The sequence below is a fragment of the Microtus pennsylvanicus genome, chromosome 18, assembly GCF_037038515.1.
Source record: "Microtus pennsylvanicus isolate mMicPen1 chromosome 18, mMicPen1.hap1, whole genome shotgun sequence".
In the NCBI taxonomy this organism is placed as follows: Eukaryota; Metazoa; Chordata; class Mammalia; order Rodentia; family Cricetidae; genus Microtus; species Microtus pennsylvanicus.
Window position 1 is genome coordinate 11,014,820 of NC_134596.1, and position 25,588 is coordinate 11,040,407.

General features: G+C 45.6%; 10 non-coding genes across 10 annotated transcripts; all 10 read left to right on the forward strand.

Annotated features, from left to right (window-relative positions):
• Positions 1-442: 442 nt before the first annotated feature.
• LOC142838037 (small nucleolar RNA SNORD115) lies at positions 443-521 on the forward strand. The gene has a single exon (XR_012908483.1). It is a non-coding gene; the product is annotated as a small nucleolar RNA SNORD115 (small nucleolar RNA).
• A 2,143-nt stretch (positions 522-2,664) lies between these two features.
• On the forward strand, positions 2,665-2,743 carry LOC142838044 (small nucleolar RNA SNORD115). The gene has a single exon (XR_012908489.1). It is a non-coding gene; the product is annotated as a small nucleolar RNA SNORD115 (small nucleolar RNA).
• Positions 2,744-4,879: 2,136 nt separating this feature from the next.
• LOC142838038 (small nucleolar RNA SNORD115) lies at positions 4,880-4,958 on the forward strand. The gene has a single exon (XR_012908484.1). It is a non-coding gene; the product is annotated as a small nucleolar RNA SNORD115 (small nucleolar RNA).
• Positions 4,959-7,094: 2,136 nt separating this feature from the next.
• Positions 7,095-7,173, forward strand: LOC142838046 (small nucleolar RNA SNORD115). The gene has a single exon (XR_012908491.1). It is a non-coding gene; the product is annotated as a small nucleolar RNA SNORD115 (small nucleolar RNA).
• Positions 7,174-9,312: 2,139 nt separating this feature from the next.
• On the forward strand, positions 9,313-9,391 carry LOC142838048 (small nucleolar RNA SNORD115). Its single transcript, XR_012908493.1, has one exon. It is a non-coding gene; the product is annotated as a small nucleolar RNA SNORD115 (small nucleolar RNA).
• Positions 9,392-11,538: 2,147 nt separating this feature from the next.
• LOC142838047 (small nucleolar RNA SNORD115) lies at positions 11,539-11,617 on the forward strand. Its single transcript, XR_012908492.1, has one exon. It is a non-coding gene; the product is annotated as a small nucleolar RNA SNORD115 (small nucleolar RNA).
• A 2,138-nt stretch (positions 11,618-13,755) lies between these two features.
• LOC142838039 (small nucleolar RNA SNORD115) lies at positions 13,756-13,834 on the forward strand. The gene has a single exon (XR_012908485.1). It is a non-coding gene; the product is annotated as a small nucleolar RNA SNORD115 (small nucleolar RNA).
• Positions 13,835-15,977: 2,143 nt separating this feature from the next.
• On the forward strand, positions 15,978-16,056 carry LOC142838040 (small nucleolar RNA SNORD115). Its single transcript, XR_012908486.1, has one exon. It is a non-coding gene; the product is annotated as a small nucleolar RNA SNORD115 (small nucleolar RNA).
• Positions 16,057-18,199: 2,143 nt separating this feature from the next.
• LOC142838041 (small nucleolar RNA SNORD115) lies at positions 18,200-18,278 on the forward strand. The gene has a single exon (XR_012908487.1). It is a non-coding gene; the product is annotated as a small nucleolar RNA SNORD115 (small nucleolar RNA).
• A 1,722-nt stretch (positions 18,279-20,000) lies between these two features.
• LOC142838022 (small nucleolar RNA SNORD109A) lies at positions 20,001-20,066 on the forward strand. The gene has a single exon (XR_012908469.1). It is a non-coding gene; the product is annotated as a small nucleolar RNA SNORD109A (small nucleolar RNA).
• Positions 20,067-25,588: the final 5,522 nt, after the last annotated feature.

A 25,588-nucleotide genomic window follows, 5' to 3' on the forward strand; every position in this document is an offset into this window, starting at 1 on the left:
GGCACCAGACTCATGCTAGCAATCAGAGCAGTCAGCGGGAAGAGCATGCTCCTGAGTGACTGAACTTTGCTTGGGCAGGCTAAAAATGTGGCCATCACTCAGGGTTGGCGCTAGCCCTCGGGCCATTGATCAGTGATATCTCGCGTGGCACAATGATCCCCCTCCACGGCATCAAGTTCTCAGGCCCTGGTCAGCATCAGCAGTCCTTTCCTGGTCATCAAGTGCACGCCGAGGATGGCCCTGACAACACGTTGTTTCTTCTTTCCCAAAGGGGCCGTTAACAAGAACAGAAGGGCGTCTGATCAAATCAGAGCAGGGCATCCATCGGGCTGAACCTTTGTGCCAACCATGTCAATACTTACCTCCTAGACACTGTTTGCGGCACTGGTAAGCAATGGTGCTTTGTCCAAACCCCAGGCTGAGCTTTGCTCTCTCGAGAGCTGGGTCTATGATGACAAACCAATGTCACGAAGAGAGATGATGACATAAAAATCATGCTCAATAGGATTACGCTGAGGCCCAGACTAAAGGACGGGGGCAATGGGGGGGCCTGGTCTACCTGGGGCCCACTTGAGCCGGGGTACAGGCCAAAATCCCCATGCTGCTTTTCCCCATCGGGGACCCCTATTTGGTCCAGGGGCACGACCTTAGGAGAACACTGAGTGCTCCCTCAAATGGCACCTCGTGTCAAACATTGCTCTTGAGCCAGTCTCCATGTCCAAAGCCTGGCTCACGTTCCCATCATCTCTTCTGCCTTTCAGTGACCGGGGATGCTGTCTTGGAGCATGCGTCAACACACTTTTCTCACGTAAGTGGAAAGATTAGCCCTTTGGCTTTGATCCCTCCAGGCCCTGTTCCTTCACCTGTTCATAGTTCTGAAACTCTAAGAGAAGATACTCAAGGTAGAAGCACGGGATCCAGTAGTTTTGGCCTTGATTCCTAGAATGTGAAAACCCTTAGGCCTCGGTGTCCAGACTGGCATTCCAAATAAACAACCTAAGAAAATTCCAAAGGACATGGACATGAGCCACCAATCTGGGGCCTCAGAATAGGTCACAAGGAGAAGTCATAATTGTGGGTCCTTCTACGGTTCCCATGACACCGAGGGAAGAACTGGACATGTAATTCCGTGACTCTTGTTTTCACTATGGCTGATCTTAGTCAGGAGCAGAGCAGGCCTGTTTTTCATCACGCCCGGTTTTCGCCCAGCTAGCTTTACACCCAAAATAACAACACACAAATTGTCTTCATTTAAACACTGCTTGGCCCATTAGGTCTAGCCTCTTACCAGCTAAATCTCACATCTTGATTAACTCATTTCTATTAATGTGTGTAGCAACACGAGGTGGTGGCTTACCGGGAAGATTCTAACCTACGTCCATCTTGGGCCACAGGTTCATCGCATCTGCCTCACTTGCCTCCTTCCCAGCATTTTTTTTGTCTACTCCGCCCACCTGATTTTCTGTCCTATCAAAAGGCCAAGAAAGTCTCTTTATTAAATAACCAATGAAAGTGACACATAGACAGATGACCCTCCTACATCACCTGATGATCCTCATTGGGACTGCCCGAGAAAGAAGTTCTAGTCAGCTTTGGCAGGGCTTGCGAAGCTAATACATTGCCATAATGGAATTTCTCGATGAATGGCCATTTGGCATGTCAGGGACACATTTGGGGGTCCAGAGTTCTTTTCCGGCCCTAATTCCACACAGGGAAAACTAGTATATCAAATGGCACCTAGGCATCCTCAACCTTACCTCCTTTACCTGTGATTTAGTGAACTTGACCTACCTTTCCAGCAAGGCAAAAAGGGAGACAGTTGTCGATGCTCTATCAAGACAAATGGTCTCTTCATGGCGCTGGAGCCAGGAAGGCAGCCTGATTTTGAGAAGTGTGTAGCACACAGCAGAGGCCGTGCCTATCATGCATAGCCCCATGCATAGCCATCTTCCCAGGAACACATTGCCTTCAACATTCTGCTTAGGACTAGGAATATCCCCAGAGACGCAGAGCAGGCCAGACCCAGCACAATCTCTGGTGGTGCAATAACAGCTGTAAGAGAATGGATTCTTTCTCCATTAGTGTGTGGATGATGGTAGGCAGAGTTGAATTAGACACATGGGTAACATGTCAGTTGGAGGCCATGTCTCAGACCATAGAATGCCAGTAGCTGGAAAGGCAAGATTCCAAGTTATCAAAGCCCTGCCTACTGATTGACTATCGGCAGCAGTCTCAAACTAGCAATCAGAGCAGTCAGCGGGAAGAGCATGCTCCTGAGTGACTGAACTTTGCTTGGGCAGGCTAAAAAAGTGGCCATCACTCAGGGTTGGCGCTAGCCCTCGGGCCATTGATCAGTGATATCTCGCGTGGCACAATGATCCCCCTCCACGGCATCAAGTTCTCAGACCCTTGTCAGAATCCGCAGTCCTTTCCTGGTCATCAAGTGCACGCCGAGGATGGCCCTGACAACACGTTGTTTCTTCTTTCCCAAAGGGGCCGTTAACAAGAACAGAAGGGCTTCTGATCAAATCAGAGCAGGGCATCCATCGGGCTGAACCTCTGTGCCAACCATGTCAATACCTACCTCCTAGACACTGTTTGCGGCACTGGTAAGCAATGGTGCTTTGTCCAAACCCCAGGCTGAGCTTTGCTCTCTCGAGAGCTGGGTCTATGATGACAAACCAATGTCACGAAGAGAGATGATGACATAAAATTCATGCTCAATAGGATTACGCTGAGGCCCAGACTAAAGGACGGGGGCTATGGGGGGGCTTGGTCTACCTGGGGCCCGCTTGAGCCAGGGTGCAGGCCAAAATCCCCATGCTCCTTTTACCAATCGGGGAACCCTATTTGGTCCACGGGCACGACCTTAGGAGAACACTGAGTGCTCCCTCAAATGGCACCTCCTGTCAAACATTGCTCTTGAGCCAGTCTCCATGTCCAAAGCCTTGCTCACGTTCCTATCATCTCTTCTGCCTTTCAGTGACCGGGGATGCTGTCTTGGAGCACGCGTCAACACACTTTTCTCAGGTAAGTGGAAAGATTAGCCCTTTGGCTTTGATCCCTCCAGGCCCTGTTCCTTTAACTGTTCATATTTCTGAAACTCTAAGAGGAGATACTCAAGTTAGAAGCACAGGATCCAGTACTTTTGGCCTTGATTCCTAGACTGTGAAAACCCTTAGGCCTTGGTGTCCAGACTGGCATTCAAAATGGACAACCTAAGAATATTCCAAAGCACATGCACATGAGCCACCAATCTGGGGCCTCAGAATAGGTCACAGGGAGGAGTCATAATGGTGGGTCCTTCTACGGTTCCCATGACACCGAGGGAAGAACTGGAAATTTAATTCCGTGACTCTTGTTTTCACTATGGCTGATCTTAGTCAGGAGCCGAGCAGGCCTGTTTTTCGTCACGCCGGGTTTCTGCCCAGCTAGCTTTACACCCAAAATAACAACACACAAATTGTCTTCATTTAAACACTGCTTGGCCCATTAGATCTAGCCTCTTACCAGCTAAATCTCACATCTTGATTAACCCATTTCTATTAATGTGTGTAGCAACACGAGGTGGTGGCTTACCGGGAAGATTCTAACCTATGTCCATCTTGGGCCAGAGGTTCACCTAGTCTGCCTCATTTGCCTCCTTCCCAGCATTCTGTTCTGTCTACTCGGCCCACCTGATTTTCTGTCCTATCAAAAGGCAAAGAAAGTCTCTTTATTAAATAACCAATGAAAGTGACACATAGACAGATGACCCTCCTACATCAGCTGATGATCCTGATTGGGACTGCCCGAGAAAGAGGTTCTAGTCAGCTTTGGCAGTGGCTTGCGAAGCTAATACATTGCCATAATAGAATTTCGGATGAATGGCCATTTGGCATGTCCGGGACACATTTGGGGGTCCAGAGTTCTTTCCCGGCGCTAATTCCACACAGGGAAAGCTAGTATATCAAATGGCATGTAGGCATCCTGAACCTTACCTCCTCTACCTCTGATTTAGTGAACTTGACGTACCTTTCCAGCAAGGCAAAAAGGGAGACAATTCTGGATGCTCTATGACAACAGATGGTCTCTTCATGGCGCTGGATCCAGGAAGGCAGCCTGATTTGAGAAGTTTGTAGCATACATCAGAGGCCGTGCCTATCATGCATAGCACTATGCATAGCCATCTTCCCAGGAACACATTGCCTTCATCATTCTGCTTAGGACTAGGAATGTCCACAGAGACGCAGAGCAGGCCAGACCCAGCACAATCTCTGAGGGTACAGTAACAGCCATAAGACAATGGATTCTTTCCCCATTAGTGTGTGGTTGGCAGAGTTGAATTAGACACATGAGTATCATATCAAGTGGAGGCCAGGTCTCAGACCTTAGAATGCCTGATGCTGGAAAGGCAAGATTCCAAGGTATCAAAGCCTTCCCTACTGATTGACAATCGGCAGCAGTCTCATGCTAGGAATCAGAGCAGTCAGCGGGAAGAGCATGCTCCTGAGTGACTGAACTTTGCTTGGGCAGGCTAAAAATGTGGCCATCACTCAGGGTTGGCGCTAGCCCTCGGGCCATTGATCAGTGATATCTCGCGTGGCACAATGATCCCCCTCCACGGCATCATGCTCTCCGGCACTGGTCAGCATCAGCAGTCCTTTTCTGGTCATCAAGTGCACGCCGAGGATGGCCCTGACATCACGTGTTTTCTTCTTTACCAAAGTGGCCGTCAACAAGAACAGAAGGGCTTCTGATTAAATCGGAGCAGGGCATCCATCGGGCTGAACCTTTGTGCCAACCATGTCAATACCTACCTCCTAGACACTGTTTGCGGCACTGGTAAGCAATGGTGCTTTGTGCAAACCCCAGGCTGAGCTTTGCTCCCTCGAGAGCTGGGTCTATGATGACAAACCAATGTCACGAAGAGAGATGATGACATAAAAATCATGCTCAATAGGATTACGCTGAGGCCCAGACTAAAGGACGGGGGCAATGGGGGGGGCGGCTGTTCTACCTTGGGCCTGCTTGAGCCAGGGTGCAGGCCAAAACCTCATGCTGCTTTTCTCCATCGGGGACCCCTATTTGATCCAGGGGCATGACCTTATTAGAACACTGAGTGCTCCCTCAAATGGCACCTCGTGTCAAACATTGCTCTTGAGCCAGTCTCCATGTCCAAAGCCAGGCTCACGTTCCCATCATCTCTTCTGCCTTTCAGTGACCCGGAATGCTGTCTTGGAGCTCGCGTCAACACACTTTTCTTCAGGTAAGTGGAAAGATAAGCCCTTAGGCTTTGATCCCTCCAGGCCCTGTTCCTTCATCTGTTCATATTTCTTAAACTCTAAGAGAAGATACTCAAGTTAGAAGCCCAGGATCCAGTACTTTTGGCCTTGATTCCTAGAATGTTAAAACCCTTGGGCCTCGGTGTCCAGACTGGCATTCCAAATGGACAACCTATGAAAATTCCAAAGCACATGCACATGAGCCACCAATCTGGGGCCTCAGAATAGGTCACAAGGAGGAGTCATAATGGTGGGTCCTTCTACGGTTCCCATGACACCGAGGGAAGAACTGGAAATTTAATTCCGTGACTCTTGTTTTCACTATAGCTGATCTTAGTCAGGAGCAGAGCAGGCCTGTTTTTCGTCACGCCTGGTACCTGCCCAGCTAGCTTTACACCCAAAATAACAACACACAAATTGTCTTCATTTAAACACTGCTTGGCCCATTAGGTCTAGCCTCTTACCAGCTAAATCTCACATCTTGATTAACCCATTTCTATTAATGTGTGTAGCAACCCGAGGTGGTGGCTTACCGGGAAGATTCTAACCTACGTCCATCTTGGGCCAGAGGTTCATCGCGTCTGCCTCATTTCCCTCCTTCCCAGCATTCTGTTCTGTCTACTCCGCCCACCTGATTTTCTGTCATATCTAAGGGCCAAGAAAATCTCTTTATTAAATAACCAATGAAAGTGACACATAGACAGATGACCCTCCTACATCCGCTGATGATCCTGATTGGGACTGTCCGGGAAAGATTTCTAGTCATCTTTGGCAGTGGCTTGTGAAGCTAATACTTTGCCATAATGGAATTTCGGGATGAATGGCAATTTGGCATGTCCGGGACATATTTCGGGGTCCAGAGTTCTTTCCCAGCGCTAATTCCACATTGGGAAAACTAGTAAATCAAGTGGCACCTAGGCATCCTCAACCTTACCTCCTCTACCTGTGATTTAGTGAACTTGACCTACCTTTCCAGCAAGGCAAAAAGGGAGACAATTCTGGATGCTCTATCAAGACTGATGGTCTCTTCTTGGCGCTGGAGCCATGAAGGCAGCCTGATGTTGAGAAGTTTGTAGCACACAGCAGAGGCCGTGCCTATCATGCATAGCCCCATGCATAGCCACCTTCCCAGGAACACATTGCCTTCAACATTCTGCTTAGGACTAGGAATATCCCCAGAGATGCATAGCAGTCAGGACCAGCACAATCTCTGGTGGTGCAATAACAGCCATAAGAGAATGGATTCTTTCTCCATTAGTGTGTGGATGATGGTAGGCAGAGTTGAATTAGACACATGGGTAGCATGTCAGGTGGAGGCCAGGTCTCAGACCTTAGAATGCCTGACGCTGGAAAGGCAAGATTCCAAGGTATCAAAGCATTCCCTACTGATTGACAATCAGCAGCAGTCTCATGCTAGCATCAGAGCAGTCAGCGGGAAGAGCATGCTCCTGAGTGACTGAACTTTGCTTGGGCAGGCTAAAAAAGTGGCCATCACTCAGGGTTGGCGCTAGCCCTCGGGCCATTGATCAGTGATATCTCGCGTGGCACAATGATCCCACTCCACGGCATCATGCTCTCAGGCCCTGGTCAGTCCTTTCCTGGTCATCAGGTGCACGCCGAGGATGGCCCTGACAACACGTTGTTTCTTCTTTCCCAAAGGGGCCGTTAACAAGAACAGAAGGGCTTCTGATCAAATCAGAGCAGGGCATCCATCGGGCTGAACCTCTGTGCCAACCATGTCAGTACCTACCTACAAGACACTGTTTGCGGCACTGGTAAGCAATGGTGCTTTGTCCAAACCCCAGGCTGAGCTTTGCTCTCTCGAGAGCTGGGTCTATGATGACCAACCAATGTCACGAAGAGAGATGATGACATAAAAATCATGCTCAATAGGATTACGCTGAGGCCCAGACTAAAGGACGGGGGCAATGAAGGGGCCTGGTCTACCTTGGGCCTGCTTGAGTCGGGGTGAAGGCCAAAATCCCCATGGTGCTTTTCCCCATCGGGGACCCCTATTTGGTCCAGGGGCATGACCTTAGGAGAACACTGAGTGCTCCCTCAAATGGCACCTCGTGTCAAACATTGCTCTTGAGCCAGTCTCCATGTCCAAAGCCTGGCTCACGTTCCCATCATCTCTTCTGCCTTTCAGTGACCATGGATGCTGTCTTGGAGCACGCGTCAACACACTTTTCTCAGGTAAGTGGAAAGTTAGCCCTTTGGCTTTGATCCCTCCAGGCCCTGTTCCTTCACCTGTTCATATTTCTGAAACTCTAGGAGAAGACACTCAAGTTAGAAGCACAGGATCCAGTAGTTTTGGCCTTGATTCCTAGAATGTGAAAACCCTTAGGCCTCGGTGTCCAGACTGGCATTCCAAATGAACAACCTAGGAAATTCCAAAGGACATGGACATGAGCCACCAATCTGGGGCCTCAGAATAGGTCACAAGGAGGAGTCATAACGGTGGGTCCTTCTACGGTTCCCATGACACCGAGGGAAGAACTGGACATGTAATTCCGTGACTCTTGTTTTCACTATGGCTGATCTTAGTCAGGAGCAGAGCAGGCCTGTTTTTCATCACGCCCGGTTTACGCCCAGCTAGCTTTATACCCAACATAACAACACACAAATTGTCTTCATTTAAACACTGCTTGGCCCATTAGATCTAGCCTCTTACCAGCTAAATCTCGCATCTTGATTAACACATTTCTATTAATGTGTGTAGCAACACGAGGTGGTGGCTTACCGGGAAGATTCTAACCTACGTCCTTCCTGAGCCAGAGGTTCATCACTTCTGCCTCACTTGCCTCCTTCCCAGCATTCTGTTCTCTCTACTCCACCCACCTGATTTTCTGTCCTATCAAAAGGCCAAGAAAGTCTCTTTTTTAAATAAACAATGAAAGTGACACATAGACAGATGACCCTCCTACATCAGTTAATGATCCTGATTGGGACTGCCCGAGAAAGAAGTTCTAGTCAGCTTTGGCAGTGGCTTGCGAAGCTAATACATTGCCATAATGGAATTTCGGGATGAATGGCCATTTGGCATGTCCGGGACACATTTGGGGGTCCAGAGTTCTTTCCCAGCGCTAATTCAACACAGGGAAAACTAGTATATAAAATGGCACCTAGGCATGCTCAACCTTACCTTCTTTACCTGTGATTCAGTGAACTTGACCTACCTTTCCAGCAAGGCAAAAAGGGAGACAATTCTGGATGCTCTATCAAGACAGATGGTCTCTTCATGGCGCTGGAGCCAGGAAGGCAGCCTGATTTTGAGAAGTTTGTAGCACACAGCAGAGGCCGTGCCTATCATGCATAGCCCCATGCAGAGCCATCTTCCCAGGAACACATTGCCTTCAACAATCTGCTTAGGACTAGGAATATCCCCAGAGACGCAGAGCAGGCCAGACCCAGCACAATCTCTGGTGGTGCAATAACAGGCGTAAGAGAATGGTTTCTTTCTCCATTAGTGTGTGGATGATGGTAGGCAGAGTTGAGTTAGACACATGGGTAGCATGTCAAGTGGAGTCCAGCTCTCAGACCTTAGAATGCCTGATGCTGGAAAGGCAAGATTCCAAGGTATCAAAGCCCTGCCTACTGATTGACATTCGACAGCAGTCTCATGCTAGCAATCAGAGCAGTCAGTGGGTAGAGCAAGCACCTGAGTTAATTTTGCTTCGGCAGGCTAAGAAAGTGGCCATCACTCAGGGTTAGCGCTAGCCCTCGGGCCATTGATCAGTGATATCTCGCGTGGCACAATGATCCCCCTCCACAGCATCATGCTCTCAGACCCTGGTCAGCATCAGCAGTCCTTTCCTGGTCATCAAGGGCACGCCGAGGATGTCACTGACAACACGTTGTTTCTTCTTTCCCAAAGGGGCCGTTAACAAGAACAGAAGGGCTTCTGATCAAATCAGAGCAGGGCATCCATCGGGCTGAACCTTTGTGCCAACCATGTCAATACCTACCTCCTAGACACTGTTTGCGGCACTGGTAAGCAATGGTGCTTTGTCCAAACCCCAGGCTGAGCTTTGCTCTCTCGAGAGCTGGGTCTATGATGACAAACCAATGTCACGAAGAGAGATGATGACATAAAAATCATGCTCAATAGGATTACGCTGAGGACCAGACTAAAGGACGGTGGCAATGGGGGGGGCCTGGTCTACCTGGGGCCCGCTTGAGCCGGGGTGCAGGCCAAAATCCCCATGCTGCTTTTCCCCATCAGGGACCCCTATTTGGTCCAGGGTCATGACCTAAGGGGAACACTGAGTGCTCCCTCAAATGGCACCTCGTGTCAGATATTGCTCTTGAGCCAGTCTCCATGTCCAAAGCCTGGCTCACGTTCCTATCATCTCTTCTACCTTTCAGTGACCGGGGATGCTGTCTGGGAGCACGTGTCAACACACTTTTCTTCAGGTAAGTAGAAAGATTAGCCCATAGGATTTTTTCCCTCCAGGCCCTGTTCCTTCACCTGTTCATATTTCTGAAGCTCTAAGAGAAGATACTCAAGTTAGAAGTCCAGGATCCAGTAGTTTTGGCCTTGATTCCTAGAATGTGAAAACCCTTAGGCCTCGGTGTCCAGACTGGCATTCCAAATGGACAACCTATGAAAATTCCAAAGCACATGCACATGAGCCACCAATCTGGGGCCTCAGAATAGGTCACAAGGAGGAGTCATAATGGTGAGTCCTTCTACGGTTCCCATGACACCTAGGGAAGAACTAGAAATGTAATTCCGTGACTCTTGTTTTCACTATGGCTGATCTTAATCAGGAGCAGAGCAGGCCTGTTTTTCGTCACGCCCGGTTCCCGCCCAGCTAGCTTTACACCCAAAATAACAACAAACAAATTGTCTTCATTTAAACACTGCTTGGCCCATTCGATCCAGCCTCTTACCAGCTAAATCTCACATCTTGATTAATCCCTTTCTATTAATGTGTGTAGCAACCCGAGGTGGTGGCTTACCGGGAATATTCTAACCTACGTCCTTCCTGAGCCAGAGGTTCATCGCTTCTGCCTCACTTGCCTCCTTCCCAGCATTCTGTTCTCTCTACTCTGCCCACCTGATTTTCTGTCCTATCAAAAGGCCAAGAAAGTCTCTTTATTAAATAACCAATGAAAGTGACACATAGACAGATGACCCTCCTACATCAGTTGATGATCCTGATTGGGACTGCCCGAGAAAGAAGTTCTAGTCAGCTTTGGCAGTGGCTTGCGAAGCTAATACATTGCCATAATGGAATTTCGGGATGATTGGCCATTTGGCATGTCCGGGACACATTTGTGGGTCCAGAGTTCTTTCCCAGCGCTAATTCAACACAGGGAAAACTAGTATATAAAATGGCACCTAGGCATGCTCAACCTTACCTTCTTTACCTGTGATTCAGTGAACTTGACCTACCTTTCCAGCAAGGCAAAAAGGGAGACAATTCTGGATGGTCTATCAAGACAGATGGTCTCTTCATGGCACTGGAGCCAGGAAGGCAGCCTGATTTTGAGAAGTTTGTAGCACACAGCAGAGGCCGTGCCTATCATGCATAGCCCCATGCATAGCCATCTTCCCAGGAACACATTGCCTTCAACATTCTGCTTAGGACTAGGAATATCCCCAGAGACGCAGAGCAGGCCAGACCCAGCACAATCTCTGGTGGTGCAATAACAGCCGTAAGAGAATGGATTCTTTCTCCATTAGTGTGTGGATGATGGTAGGCAGAGTTGAGTTAGACACATGGGTAGCATGTCAAGTGGAGGCCAGGTCTCAGACCTTAGAATGCCTGTTGCTGGAAAGGCAAGATTCCAAGGTATCAAAGCTCTGCCTACTGATTGACAATCGGCAGCAGTCTCATGCTAGCAATCAGAGCAGTCAGCGGGAAAACCATGCTCCTGAGTGACTGAACTTTGCTTGGGCAGGCTAAAAAAGTGGCCATCACTCAGGGTTGGCGCTAGCCCTCGGGCCATTGATCAGTGATATCTCGCGTGGCACAATGATCCCCCTCCACAGCATCATGCTCTCAGGCCCTGGTCAGCATCAGCAGTCCTTTCCTGGTCATCAAGTGCACGCTGAGGATGGCCCTGACAACACGTTGTTTCTTCTTTCCCAAAGGGGCCGTTAACAAGAACAGAAGGGCTTCTGATCAAATCAGAGCAGGGCATCCATCGGGCTGAACCTCTGTGCCAACCATGTCAGTACCTACCTACAAGACACTGTTTGCGGCACTGGTAAGCAATGGTGCTTTGTCCAAACCCCAGGCTGAGCTTTGCTCTCTCGAGAGCTGGGTCTATGATGACCAACCAATGTCACGAAGAGAGATGATGACATAAAAATCATGCTCAATAGGATTACGCTGAGGCCCAGACTAAAGGACGGGGGCAATGGGGGGCCTGGTCTACCTTGGGCCTGCTTGAGTCGGGGTGCAGGACAAAATCCCCATGGTGCTTTTCCCCATCGGGGACCCCTATTTGGTCCAGGGGCACGACCTTAGGAGAACACTGAGTGCGCCCTCAAATGGCACCTCCTGTCAAACATTGCTCTTGAGCCAGTCTCCATGTCCAAAGCCTGGCTCACGTTCCCATCATCTCTTCTGCCTTTCAGTGACCATGGATGCTGTCTTGGAGCACGCGTCAACACACTTTTCTCAGGTAAGTGGAAAGTTAGCCCTTTGGCTTTGATCCCTCCAGGCCCTGTTCCTTCACCTGTTCATATTTCTGAAACTCTAGGAGAAGACACTCAAGTTAGAAGCACAGGATCCAGTAGTTTTGGCCTTGATTCCTAGAATGTGAAAACCCTTAGGCCTCGGTGTCCAGACTGGCATTCCAAATGAACAACCTAGAAAATTCCAAAGGACATGGACATGAGCCACCAATCTGGGGCCCAGAATAGGTCACAAGGAGGAGTCATAACGGTGGGTCCTTCTACGGTTCCCATGACACCGAGGGAAGAACTAGACATGTAATTCCGTGACTCTTGTTTTCACTATGGCTGATCTTAGTCAGGAGCAGAGCAGGCCTGTTTTTCATCACGCCCGGTTTACGCCCAGCTAGCTTTATACCCAACATAACAACACACAAATTGTCTTCATTTAAACACTGCTTGGCCCATTAGATCTAGCCTCTTACCAGCTAAATCTCGCATCTTGATTAACACATTTCTATTAATGTGTGTAGCAACACGAGGTGGTGGCTTACCGGGAAGATTCTAACCTACGTCCATCTTGGGCCAGAGGTTCATTGCATCTGCCTCACTTGCCTCCTTCCCAGCATTCTGTTCTGTCTACTCTGCCCACCTGATTTTCTGTCCTATCAAAAGGCCAAGAAAGTCTCTTTATTAAATAACCAATGAAAGTGACACATAGACAGATGACCCTCCTACATCTGCTGATGATCCTGATTGGGACTGCCCGAGAAAGAAGTTCTAGTCAACTTTGGCAGTGGCTTGCAAAGCTAATACATTGCCATAATGGAATTTCGGGATGAATGGCCATTTGGCATGTCTGGGACACATTTGGGGGTCCAGAGTTCTTTCCCGGCGCTAATTCCACACAGCGAAAACTAGTATATCAAATGGCACCTAGGCATCCTCAACCTTAACTCCTCTACCTGTGATTTAGTGAACTTGACCTACCTTTCCAGCAAGGCAAAAAGGGAGACAATTCTGGATGATCTATCAAGACAGATGGTCTCTTCATGGCGCTGGAGGCAGGAAGGCAGCCTGATTTTGAGAAGTTTGTAGCACACAGCAGAGGCCGTGCCTATCATGCATAGCCCCATGCATAGCCATCTTCCCAGGAACACATTGCCTTCAACATTATGCTTAGGACTAGGAATATCCCCAGAGACGCAGAGCAGGCCAACCCAGCACAATCTCTGGTGGTGCAATAACAGCCGTAAGAGAATGGATTCTCTCTCCATTAGTGTGTGGATGATGGTAGGCAGAGTTGAATTAGACACATGGGTAGCAAGTCAAGTGGAGGCCAGGTCTCAGACCTTAGAATGCCTGATGCTGGAAAGGCAAGATTACAAGGTATCAAAGCCCTGCCTACTGATTGACAATTGGCAGCAATCTCATGCTAGCAATCAAAGCACTCAGCGGGAAGAGCATGCTCCTGAGTGACTGAACTTTGCTTGGGCAGGCTAAAAATTGGCCATCACTCAGGGTTGGCGCTAGCCCTCGGGCCATTGATCAGTGAAATCTCGGGTGGCACAATGATCCCCCTCCACGGCATCATGCTCTCAGGCCCTGGTCAGCATCAGCAGTCCTTTCCTGGTCATCAAGTTCATCCGAGGATGGCCCTGACAACACGTTGTTTCTTCTTTCCCAAAGGGGCCGTTAACAAGAACAGAAGGGCTTCTGATCAAATCAGAGCAGGGCATCCATCGGGCTGAACCTTTGTGCCAACCATGTCAATACCTACCTCCTAGACACTGTTTGCAGCACTGGTAAGCAATGGTGCTTTGTCCAAACCCCAGGCTGAGCTTTGCTCTCTAGAGAGCTGGGTCTATGATGACAAACCAATGTCACGAAGAGAGATGATGACATAAAAATCATGCTCAATAGGATTACGCTGAGGCCCAGAATAAAGGACGGGGGCAATGGGGGGGGCCTGGTCTACCTGGGGCCCGCTTGAGCCAGGGTGCAGGCCAAAATCCCCATGCTGCTTTTCCCCATCGGGGACCCCTATTTGATCCAGGGGAACGACCTTAGGAGAACACCGAGTGCTCCCTCAAATGGAACCTCATGTCAAACATTGCTCTTGAGCCAGTCTCCATGTCCAAACATGGCTCACGTTCCTATCATCTCTTCTGCCTTTCAGTGACCGGGGGTGCTGTCTTGGAGCATGCGTCAACACACTTTTCTTCAAGTAAGTGGAAAGATAAGCCCTTAGGCTTTGAGCCCTCCAGGCCCTGTTCCTTCACCTGTTCATATTTCTGAAGCTCTAAGAGAAGATACTCAAGTTAGAAGTCCAGGATCCAGTAGTTTTGGCCTTGATTCCTAGAATGTGAAAACCCTTAGGTCTCGGTGTCCAGACTGGCATTCCAAATGGACAACCTAAGAAAATTCTAAAGCACATGGACATGAGCCACCAATCTGGGGCCTCAGAATAGGTCACAAGGAGGAGTCATAATGGTGGGTCCTTCTACGGTTCCCATGACACCGAGGGAAGAACTGGAAATGTAATTTCGTGACTCTTGTTTTCACTAAGGCTGACCTTAGTCAGGAGCAGAGCAGGCCTGTTTTTCATCACGCCCGGTTCCTGCCCAGCTAGTTTTACACCCAAAATAACAACACACAAATTGTCTTCATTTAAACACTGCTTGGCCCATTCGATCCAGCCTCTTACCTGCTAAATCTCACATGTTGATTAACTCATTTCTATTAATGTGTGTAGCAACACGAGGTGGTGGCTTACCGGGAAGATTCTAACCTACGTCCTTCCTGAGCCAGAGGTTCATCGCGTCTGCCTCACTTGCCTCCTTCCCATCATTCTGTTCTGTCTACTCTGCCAACCTGATTTTCTGTCCTATCAAAAGGCCAAGAAAGTCTCTTTATTAAATAACCAATGAAAGTGACACATAGACAGATGACCCTCCTACATCAGTTGATGATCCTGATTGGGACTGCCCGAGAAAGAAGTTCTAGTCAGCTTTGGCAGTGGCTTTCGAAGCTACGACCTTGCCATAATGGAATTTTGGGATGAATGGCCATTTGGCATGTATGGGACACATTTGGGGGACCAGAGTTCTTTCCCGGCGCTAATTCCACACAGGGAAAACTAGTATATCAAATGGCACCTAGGCATCCTCAACCTTACCTCCTCTGCCTGTGATTTAGTGAACTTGACCTACCTTTCCAGCAAGGCAAAAAGGGAGACAATTCTGGATGCTCTATCAAGACAGATGGTCTCTTCATGGAGCTGGAGCCAGGAAGGCAGCCTGATTTTGAGAAGTGTGTAGCACACAACAGAGGCCGTGCCTATCATGCATAGCCCCATGCATAGCCATCTTCCCAGGAACACATTGCCTTCAACATTCTGCTTAGGACTAGGAATATCCCCAGAGATGCAGAGCAGGCCAGACCCAGCACAATCTCTGGTGGTGCAATAACAGCCGTAAGAGAATGGTTTCCTTCTCCATTAGTGTGTGGATGATGGTAGGCAGAGTTGAATTAGACACATGGGTAGCATGTCAAGTGGAGGCCATGTCTCAGACCTTAGGATGCCTGATGCAGGAAAGGCAAGATTCCAAGGTATCAAAGCCCTGCCTACTGATTGACAATCGGCAGCAGTCTCATGTAGCAATCAGAGCAGTCAGCGGGAAGAGCATGCTCCTGAGTGACTGAACTTTGCTTGGGCAGGCTAAAAAAGTGGCCATCACTCAGGGTTGGCGCTAGCCCTCGGGCCATTGATCAGTGATATCTCGCGTGGCACAATGATCCCCCTCCACAGCATCATGCTCTCAGGCCCTGGTCATCATCAGCAGTCCTTTCTGGTCATCAAGTTCATCCGAGGATGGCCCTGACAACACGTTGTTTCTTCTTTCCCAAAGGGGCCGTTAACAAGAACAGAAGGGCTTCTGATCAAATCAGAGCAGGGCATCCATCGGGCTGAACCTTTGTGCCAACCATGTTAATACCTACCTCCTAGACACCGTTTGCGGCACTGGTAAGCAATAGTGCTTTGTCCAAACCCCAGGCTGAGCTTTGCTCTCTAGAGAGCTGGGTCTATGATGACAAACCAATGTCACGAAGAGAGATGATGACATAAAAATCATGCTCAATAGGATTACGCTGAGGCCCAGACTAAAGGACGGGGGCAATGTGGGGGCCTGGTCTACTTAGGGCCTGCTTGAGCCAGGGACAGGCCAAAATCCCCATGTTGCTTTTCCCCATCAGGGACCCCTATTTGGTCCAGGGGCATGACCTTAGGAGAACACTGAGTGCTCCCTCAAATGGCACCTCGTGTCAAACATTGCTCTTGAGCCAGTCTCCATGTCCAAAGCCTGGCTCATGTTCCCATCATCTCTTCTGCCTTTCAGTCACCGGGGATGCTGTCTTGGAGCACGCGTCAACACACTTTTCTTCAAGTAAGTGGAAAGATAAGCCCTTAGGCTTTGATCCCTCCAGGCCCTGTTCCTTCACCTGTTCATATTTCTGAAACTCTAAGAGAAGATACTCAAGTTAGAAGCACAGGATCCAGTAGTTTTGGCCTTGATTCCTAGAATGTGAAAACCCTTAGGTCTCGGTGTCCAGACTGGCATTCCAAATGGACAACCTAACAAAATTCCAAAGGACATGGACATGAGCCACCAATCTGGGGCCTCAGAATAGGTCACAAGGAGGAGTCATAATGGTGGGTCCTTCTACGGTTCCCATGACACCGAGGGAAGAACTAGAAATTTAATTCCGTGACTCTTGTTTTCACTATGGCTGATCTTAGTCAGGAGCAGAGCAGGTCTGTTTTTCATCAAGCCCAGTTCCCGCCCAGCTAGCTTTACACCCAAAATAACAACACACAAATTGTCTTCATTTAAACACTGCTTGGCCCATTAGATCCAGCCTCTTACCAGCTAAATCTCACATCTTGATTAACTCATTTCTATTAATGTGTCTAGCAACACGAGGTGGTGGCTTACCGGGAAGATTCTAACCTAAGTCCATCTTGGGCCAGAGGTTCATCGCGTCTGCCTCACTTCCCTCCTTCCCAGCATTCTGTTCTGTCTACTCCGCCCACCTGATTTTCTGTCCTATCAAAAGGCCAAGAAAGTCTCTTTATTAAATAACCAATGAAAGTGACACATAGACAGATGACCCTCCTACATCAGCTGATGATCCTGATTGGGACTGCCCGAGAAAGAAGTTCTAGTCAGCTTTGGCAGTGGCTTGCAAAGCTAATACATTGCCATAATGGAATTTCGGGATGAATGGCCATTTGGCATGTCCGGGACACATTTGGGGGTCCAGAGTTCTTTCCGGGCGCTAATTCCGCACAGGGAAATCTAGTATATCAAATGGCACCTAGGCATCCTCAACCTTACCTCCTCTACCTGTGATTTAGTGAACTTGACCTACCTTTCCAGCAAGGCAAAACGGGAGACAATTCTGGATGCTCTATCAAGACAAATGGTCTCTTCATGGCGCTGGAGCCAGGAAGGCAGCCTGATTTTGAGAAGTTTGTAGCACACAGCAGAGACCGTGCCTATCATGCATAGCCCCATGCATAGCCATCTTCCCAGGAACACATTGCCTTCAACATTCTGCTTAGGACTAGGAATATCCCCAGAGACGCAGAGCAGGCCAGACCCAGAACAATCTCTGGTGGTACAATAACAGCCGTAAGAGAATGGATTCTTTCTCCATTAGTGTGTGGATGCTGGTAGGCAGAGTTGAATTAGACACATGGGTAGCAAGTCAGGTGGAGGCCATGTCTCAGACATTGGAATGCTTGATGCTGGAAAGGCAAGATTCCAAGGTATCAAAGCCCTGCCTACTGATGGACAATCGGCAGCAGTCTCATGCTAGCAATCAGAGCAGTCAGCGGGAAGAGCATGCTCCTGAGTGACTGAACTTTGCTTGGGCAGGTAAAAAAGTGGCCATCACTTAAGATTGACGCTAGCCCTCGGGCCATTGATCAGTGATATCTCGCGTGGCACAATGATCCCCCTCCACGGCATCATGCTCACAGGCCCTAGTCAGCATCAGCAGTCCTTTCCTGGTCATCAGGTGCATGCCGAGGATGGCCCTGACAACATGTTGTTTCTTCTTTCCCAAGGGGCCATTAACAAGAACAGAAGGGCTTCTGATCAAATCAGAGCAGGGCATCCATCGGGCTGAACCTTTGTGCCAACCATGTCAATACCTACCTCCTAGACACTGTTTGCGGCACGGGTAAGCAATGGTGCTTTGTCCAAACCCCAGGCTGAGCTTTGCTCTCTCGAGAGCTGGGTCTATGATGACAAACCAATGTCACGAAGAGAGATGATGACATAAAAATCATGCTCAATAGGATTACGCTGAGGCCCAGAATAAAGGACGGGGGCAATGGGGGGGGCCTGGTCTACCTGGGGCCCGCTTGTGCCAGGGTGCAGGCCAAAATCCCCATGCTGCTTTTCCCCATCGGGGACCCCTATTTGGTCCAGGGGCATGACCTTAGGAGAACACTGAGTGCTCCCTCAAATGGCACCTCGTGTCAAACATTGCTCTTGAGCCAGTCTCCATGTCCAAAGCCTGGCTCACGTTCCCATCATCTCTTCTGCCTTTCAGTGACCGGGGATGCTGTCTTGGAGCACGCGTCAACACACTTTTCTTCAGGTAATTGGAAAGATTAGCCCATAGGCTTTGATCCCTCCAGGCCCTGTTCCTTCACCTGTTCATATTTCTGAAACTCTAAGAGAAGATACTCAAGTTAGAAGTCCAGGATCCAGTAGTTTTGGCCTTGATTCCTAGAATGTGAAAACCCTTAGGCCTCGGTGTCCAGACTGGCATTCCAAATGGAGAACCTATGGAAATTCCAAAGCACATACACATGAGCCACCAATCTGGGGCCTCAAAATAGGTCACAAGGAGGAGTCATAATGGTGGGTCCTTTTACGGTTCCCATGACACCGAGGGAAGAACTGGAAATTTAATTCCGTGACTCTTGTTTTCACTATGGCTGATCTTAGTCAGGAGCAGAGCTGGCCTTTTTTTGGTCACGCCCGGTTCCCGCCCAGCTAGCTTTACACCCAAAATAACAACAAACAAATTGTCTTCATTTAAACACTGCTCGGCCCATTCGATCCAGCCTCTTACCAGCTAAATCTCACATCTTGATTAATCCATTTCTATTAATGTGTGTAGCAACCCGAGGTGGTGGCTTACCGGGAAGATTCTAACCTAAGTCCATCTTGGGCCAGAGGTTCATCGCGTCTGCCTCACTTCCCTCCTTCCCAGCATTCTGTTCTGTCTACTCCGCCCAACTGATTTTATGTCCTATCAAAAGGCCAAGAAAGTCTCTTTATTAAATATCCAATGAAAGTGACACATAGACAGATGACCCTCCTACATCAGCTGATGATCCTGATTGGGACTGCCCGAGAAAGAAGTTCTAGTAAGCTTTGGCAGTGGCTTGAGAAGCTAAAACATTACCATAATGGAATTTCGGGATGAATGGCCATTTGGCATGTCCGGGACACATTTTGGGGTCCAGAGTTCTTTCCCGGCGCTAAGTCCACACAGGGAAAACTAGTATATAAAAGGCACCAAGGCATCCTCAACTTACCTCCTTTACCTGTGATTTAGTGAACTTGACCTACCTTTCCAGCAAGGCAAAAAGGGAGACTATTCTGGATGCTCTATCAAGACAGATGGTCTCTTCATGGCACTGGAGCCAGGAAGGCAGCCTGATTTTGAGAAGTTTGTAGCACACAGCAGAGGCCGTGCCTATCTAATACTACCTTGCTAATAATTGCTGTGTGTGCTAGGCCTTGTGCAGTTCAGGATCCAGGGGCTGGAGATCTTTTTGTTCAGTGGAACTATTCATTGATGACATGATCTAAGGCATACAGAAACCAATCTCAAAACTGTCCAGAGATGTTCCTTCCTCCTGACCACTTTTCATATTGCCAGCAGGTACCTTGTTCAGAGAATAAGCAAATTTTCTACTGCACAATCATATCCTTCTTTCAAAACTGAGAACACAAACTTACCCAGGTTTTGCCTGGCTATAAAAACATTCATCTGTTAAAAAAAAAAAGGACTTATCTGGATTGATGATGAAAACACTTCTCTGAATATGGTGAATTACTCATAGAAATGGCAATTAGAGATCCAGAGGTGAGTCTCTCAGATAAGACAATAAAGATTCTCCAGGCCTGCCTTTGCCTAGTGTGCTTTCAGTGATGTTCTCTAAGCACTGTATGTGGGTTTTGTCTCCTCGCTTTTGAGGTAATATGCACAGTAATTTTGTCTAGTGATTCAATATTTGCATCACTTTTCTCACTGAGAACCAAGCTGCTGACACATTTGTCCAGTAAATATATAACCAATAGGAACAATGGAAATATTAGATCAAAAGCAGGGCAAGCAACTGGGATATACACTGACATTTTTACTAGCATTTCAAAAATAATATTGTCCTCCTGTTAGGTAAATATAATAGGAGATATTTCTATATCTGCTACTACTAGTGTTGAGTATTTTTAAGGAGATTTCTTTTATTTTGTATTATCTTAGAGATCTAAGACTGGAAAATTCATTTCAGAAAATACAGGTAAGTAACTCTAAACTTTAGAGACTCTATGTATTGTTCTGTATGCAACTTTCTGAGGTCTATGTATCTTTTGCAGTCTTACTGGAGGTTACTGTTGTGATATTTTTAAAATTTTATCCAAAGATCAATTACTGAGTATTTGTTGTTTCTGTCCTCTCCTTTTAATTTTAACTATTTTCTATATTATGTAAAAGATATAAAATGAAGAATTATTTTAGAAATTTATATTGGCTAATAATCAGTATGATCAATTTCTTGCAAAACAATATCACACTGTATTTTTTGATTATTTACTAGAGTTTCAGGATAGAGGCCCATTACTTATAAGGAGTCTGTGTTAATGCTATAATATTCTTCACTTCTAGTTTATTCAGTGAAGGCTGACATGAGTTCACTATTCTTTTTCCAATATGGAAATATATGTCTTATTTTTATAGCTTCTCTGTGCCTTACAAGTCATAGATATAACACATTTGCATGGATTCTGGAATTTTAAAGAACATCTTTTCTCTATTAGTTAATTGCTGCTTGGATGGTGTAAATTTACTGAGCTGTAGAAATTCAGTATATGTCCCTTTATACAAGTTTTCCATATTTCAATAGAAAGTAAAATATACCAACAGTATAGTACATATTGGTTAAGGTTTTTCTTGAGAATGTTGTCTTGTACTTGGTATTTTACTTGGTGCATAATGACTGGTGTGCTCAAAACTGGGCAAATATTCATAAGGAAGTCAATGATTTAATATATAATACTTTGGTAGTGCAATAGTTTGAATAGGAATAGCCCCATAAACACATGTGTTTGAATGCTTGGCCACCATGGAGTGGCACTATTAGGGGATATGAGCTTCTTGAAGTATGCGTGCCCTTGTTAGAAGAAGTGTGTCACTAAGGAGTGACACCTTTAGGGTTTCAGATGCTCAAGCTAGGCCTAGTGTGGTGTTGCAAGGAGCTGCTTGTTCATCCCGGCTGCCCAGAACTGAAATAATCACATAGAAACTGTATTAATTAATCACCGTTAACAGTTTGATATCAATTGTGTTCAAGTACTTGAGTGAATACTTGATTTAAAAAACATATAAATACATATATAATTGATTAAAGAAATATAAATAAATGCCTTTAGTGTAGAAATAAAACATGACCAAATTCTTATAAAGAGGAATATAACTATCAGTAATGTTGGGAACGTTCTATGGGAATATAGACACAAATGGTATCTAAAGACAATTAGTTAAGTTCATTATAACTGCTATTATTTTTGAAATGTATTTGTTTGGTTTTTTTCTTTTGCCATTTATTTCCTTGTTGGGTAGAATAGCAGTGGTAACATCATGTTCAGGAATAGAAATCAGCAGATTCTTTTGTCATTATAAGTGATAAGATAGACATGGAATTAGTGGATACATTTAAAATATGTACAATTCATATGAAACATGTTGATTTAATTCCGCAGTGGATTGATTTTAAAAATAGGGAAATATTTATTGATAATCTCCAAAATATTTGAAAAATAAAATGAGAACTTCTAAGTAGTTCACTGATAAAAGAAGACATAAAAAGAGAAACTGACAAGCATTTCAAACTAAATACATATAAAAATTAATATCTTCAAATTCAAATGTAGCTAAACTGGTTTGGAAGATATTTTTTAGAACTGATTCTTAGATTACAAGTAAATAGAAGCCTTAAATAAATGATATTATATTCCAATGAATGGCTTTATACTCTAGTAAAAGAAACTTAAGAACAAAATGACACAGAATAAGAGAAACAGGACATTCATAAAGAGAACAGAAAGTAATCAAATATATTTGTGTATATATGTACATACACACATATGTAAATATCTGCCTCGTGTGTGTGTGTGTGTGTGTGTGTGTGTGTGTGTGTGTGTGTGTGTGTGTATGGGGCGAGAGAAAATGGAAGTCAGTTAAATTAAAACACACCAATTAAAGAAGGCATGAAAGAATGAAGGACAACCTAGCCACTATTGTAAAGGTTAATAACAGAGCTGTAATTTATATCTTCTGAGAGAGGAAAAATCAGCTTTCTCCAATGAAAGGGCATTAGGTATATAAATTAGCCAATGGCAGAGCTTCTGTTCAGGGATAGCTAGTCAAAATAGAATAGACTCATCATTTGGGGTTTTGTTTTTGTTTTTTTCTGGTGTTGTTGTTTGTGTGCTTTTCTTGGGTTACAGTATTATTTTTTTCTTTTTGAGTGTTATTTCATTTTGTTTTCTTTGGGGGGTTATTGTATTAATTTTTAGTTTTTTTTTTTAAAAAAAACAAAGTTGTGTGTATAAGGATGAGGAGATTATTTGAATGAACATACACAATTTTTAAAAAATCCATTAAGAGGATAATGTTCAGAAACATCTAAAGGGAATAATTTTTCAAATCAAGATACAAATATAAATATTAAGACACATGAGAAATGATATTGTAGGATATGTGTATGTTAAATAATACGAAGTGCCCATAAACTCAGCAACTTAGATAAAGTTAAAAAAAATCAAAAGATGCAAATATAAAGACACAAATAGAAGAATTTAGTAAGTAGATAACCAAAAAGAGCATTTTCTAAACAAATTAATTTTTATTAAAAGCATTTTTGCGAGGAAGTATAGATTACACTTTTAAAACATGAATTCCATATGACGTTCTAGAAGATATAAATGTTGGACTTATTCCCTTGTTTAATATCTAAATGTGCCTTCACAGAAAACAATACTACATGTAAAATGAAGGGTATATAGCAACATCTTTCATGAGCATATATCTGTGTTCAAATTTTTAGAAAATGAAATTTAACAATATTTAGACATGGCTTGCAATTAAATCAAAATAAGTATGGAATTAAGTTTGGTTTAACATTTAAAAATAAATCTGTATTTCCAAACCACTAAAAATTCAAACTGAAAACACTGAAAAATGTACTCATTCATAAAATATGTGTTCCCATGACTACTCACAATTAGCCAAGTGTAGGCACATGCGTGTGATCTCCACATTCAGGAAGATATAAAACAGGTAAGTGTTGACTTGAAGACCAGCTTGGACAACAAGGTGGGAGTTTGTCTCAAACAAGAGTCAAAATTAAATTTTATACTTTTGGAAATTAAAGACTTACACATTTCTTTTTCTTTTGAAATTTGTTACATTTTACTCTTTTTACTTATTTTCCAAAAGCAATAATTTCTCATTTAATATACCAATCCCAGCTCTGACTCTCACACTCCTCCTCCTGCTCCCTCCAATTTCCTCCCACATCACCTCTCATCCACTTCTCAGAGAGGGTAAGGCTTTCCACGGGGACTCAACAAAATCTACCACATCAGTTTGAGGCAGGACCAAGGCCCTCCCCACTCTATCTAGGCTGAGCAAGGTATCCCTCCAAGGAATGGGCTCCAAAATACCAGTTCAAGAAGGAGCGATAAATCCTGTGTGGCCAGCAGCCCCACAGTCGGCCCCAGATCTAAAATTGTCACCCACATTCATAGGGCCTAGTTTGGTTCTATACTGGTTCCCCCACTGTCACTCTAGCGTCAGTGAGCTCCCATTAGCTCAGGGAAGCTGTTTCCATGGATGTCCCCATCACGGTCTTGACCCTTTTGCTCATATTCTCACTCCTCCCTCTCTACGACTGAACTTTGGAAGTTCAGCCCAGTGCTTCACTGTGGATCTCTGCATCCACTTCTATCAGTTGCTGGATAGAAGGTACTATGATGGCAATTAAGGTAGTCATCAATCTGATTACAGGAGAAGGCCACTTAAGGCACCTTCTCCTCCATTGCTTAGACTCTTAGCTGGGATCATCCTTGTCAATTCAAGAGAATTTCTCTAGGGCCAGGTTTTTTGCTAGCCCCACTATGGCTCCCTCAATCAAAATATCTCTTTTCTTGTTCTGCCTCTTTGCTCTTCCTCCATTTTGACAATCTCATTCTCTTATGTTCTTCTCCCCCACTCCCCGTCTGTCCTACCTCTCCCCTTCCACTGGCCATTCTCCCTGGCCCCCATGCTCCCAATTTTCTCAGGAGATCTTGTCTATTTTCACTTTACAGGGGGATTCATGTATGTTTCCCTTAGGATTCTCCTTGTTACATAGCTTTTCTTTTTTTTTTTTTTTTTTTTTTTTTTTTTTTTTTTTTTTTTTTTTTTTAGTTTTTTCGAGACAGGGTTTCTCTGTAGCTTTGGAGCCTGTCCTGGCACTAGCTCTTGTAGACCAGGCTGGTCTCGAACTCACAGAGATCCACCTGCCTCTACCTCCCGAGTGCTGGGATTAAAGGCGTGCGCCACCACCGCCCGGCTTACATAGCTTTTCTAGGGTCATGAACTATATACATAAGCTAGTTATTCTTTGCTTTATGTCTAATATCCAATTATGAATAAGTACATTGGGTAAGCAAAACAAATGTGCCAACTTCAAGCTCAAACATTTTCCTTTGAATAGTGTCCCATCAATCCCACAAGCTTTTTCATTTCTTGCATATTTTTCTCTTCTCTCTCTATATATTTTCAAGATAACTAATCATCTAGGTGAGATTTTTTTTTTTTTTGGTTTTTCGAGACAGGGTTTCTCTGTGGTTTTGGAGCCTTTCCTGGAACTAGCTCTTGTAGACCAGGCTGGTCTCGAACTCACAGAGATTCGCCTGCCTCTGCCTCCCGAGTGCTGGGATTAAAGGCATGCGCCACCACCGCCCGGCAAGATTTTTATTTTTGACCACCTTATCATTTCACAGATGTTATTTTCCAGTCCAATTTTGTTTGCGATTATTTCAATCGTGTATCCTTCCAGGCATTTATTGTTCTTCATTTTGAATTCTCAGTCCTTAAGCTTAAAAGTCAGTTCAATTTGTAATTTGGTGCTCTAGTAAATAGCTATTTTTATGACCTCCACATACTCTCTCTGGTAGTTCACACATTTCCATCTCTATGTGATTAGCAACTTGTTACTTGCTTTTCTCAATCTTACAGTAATTCTGACATCACCTCTAACTCTGTAATAAAGGCTTGGCCTTTGTATTCTAAAGTAGATACATATTCCAGGTTTTGCAGTCTTCCTTTGAAAATTCCT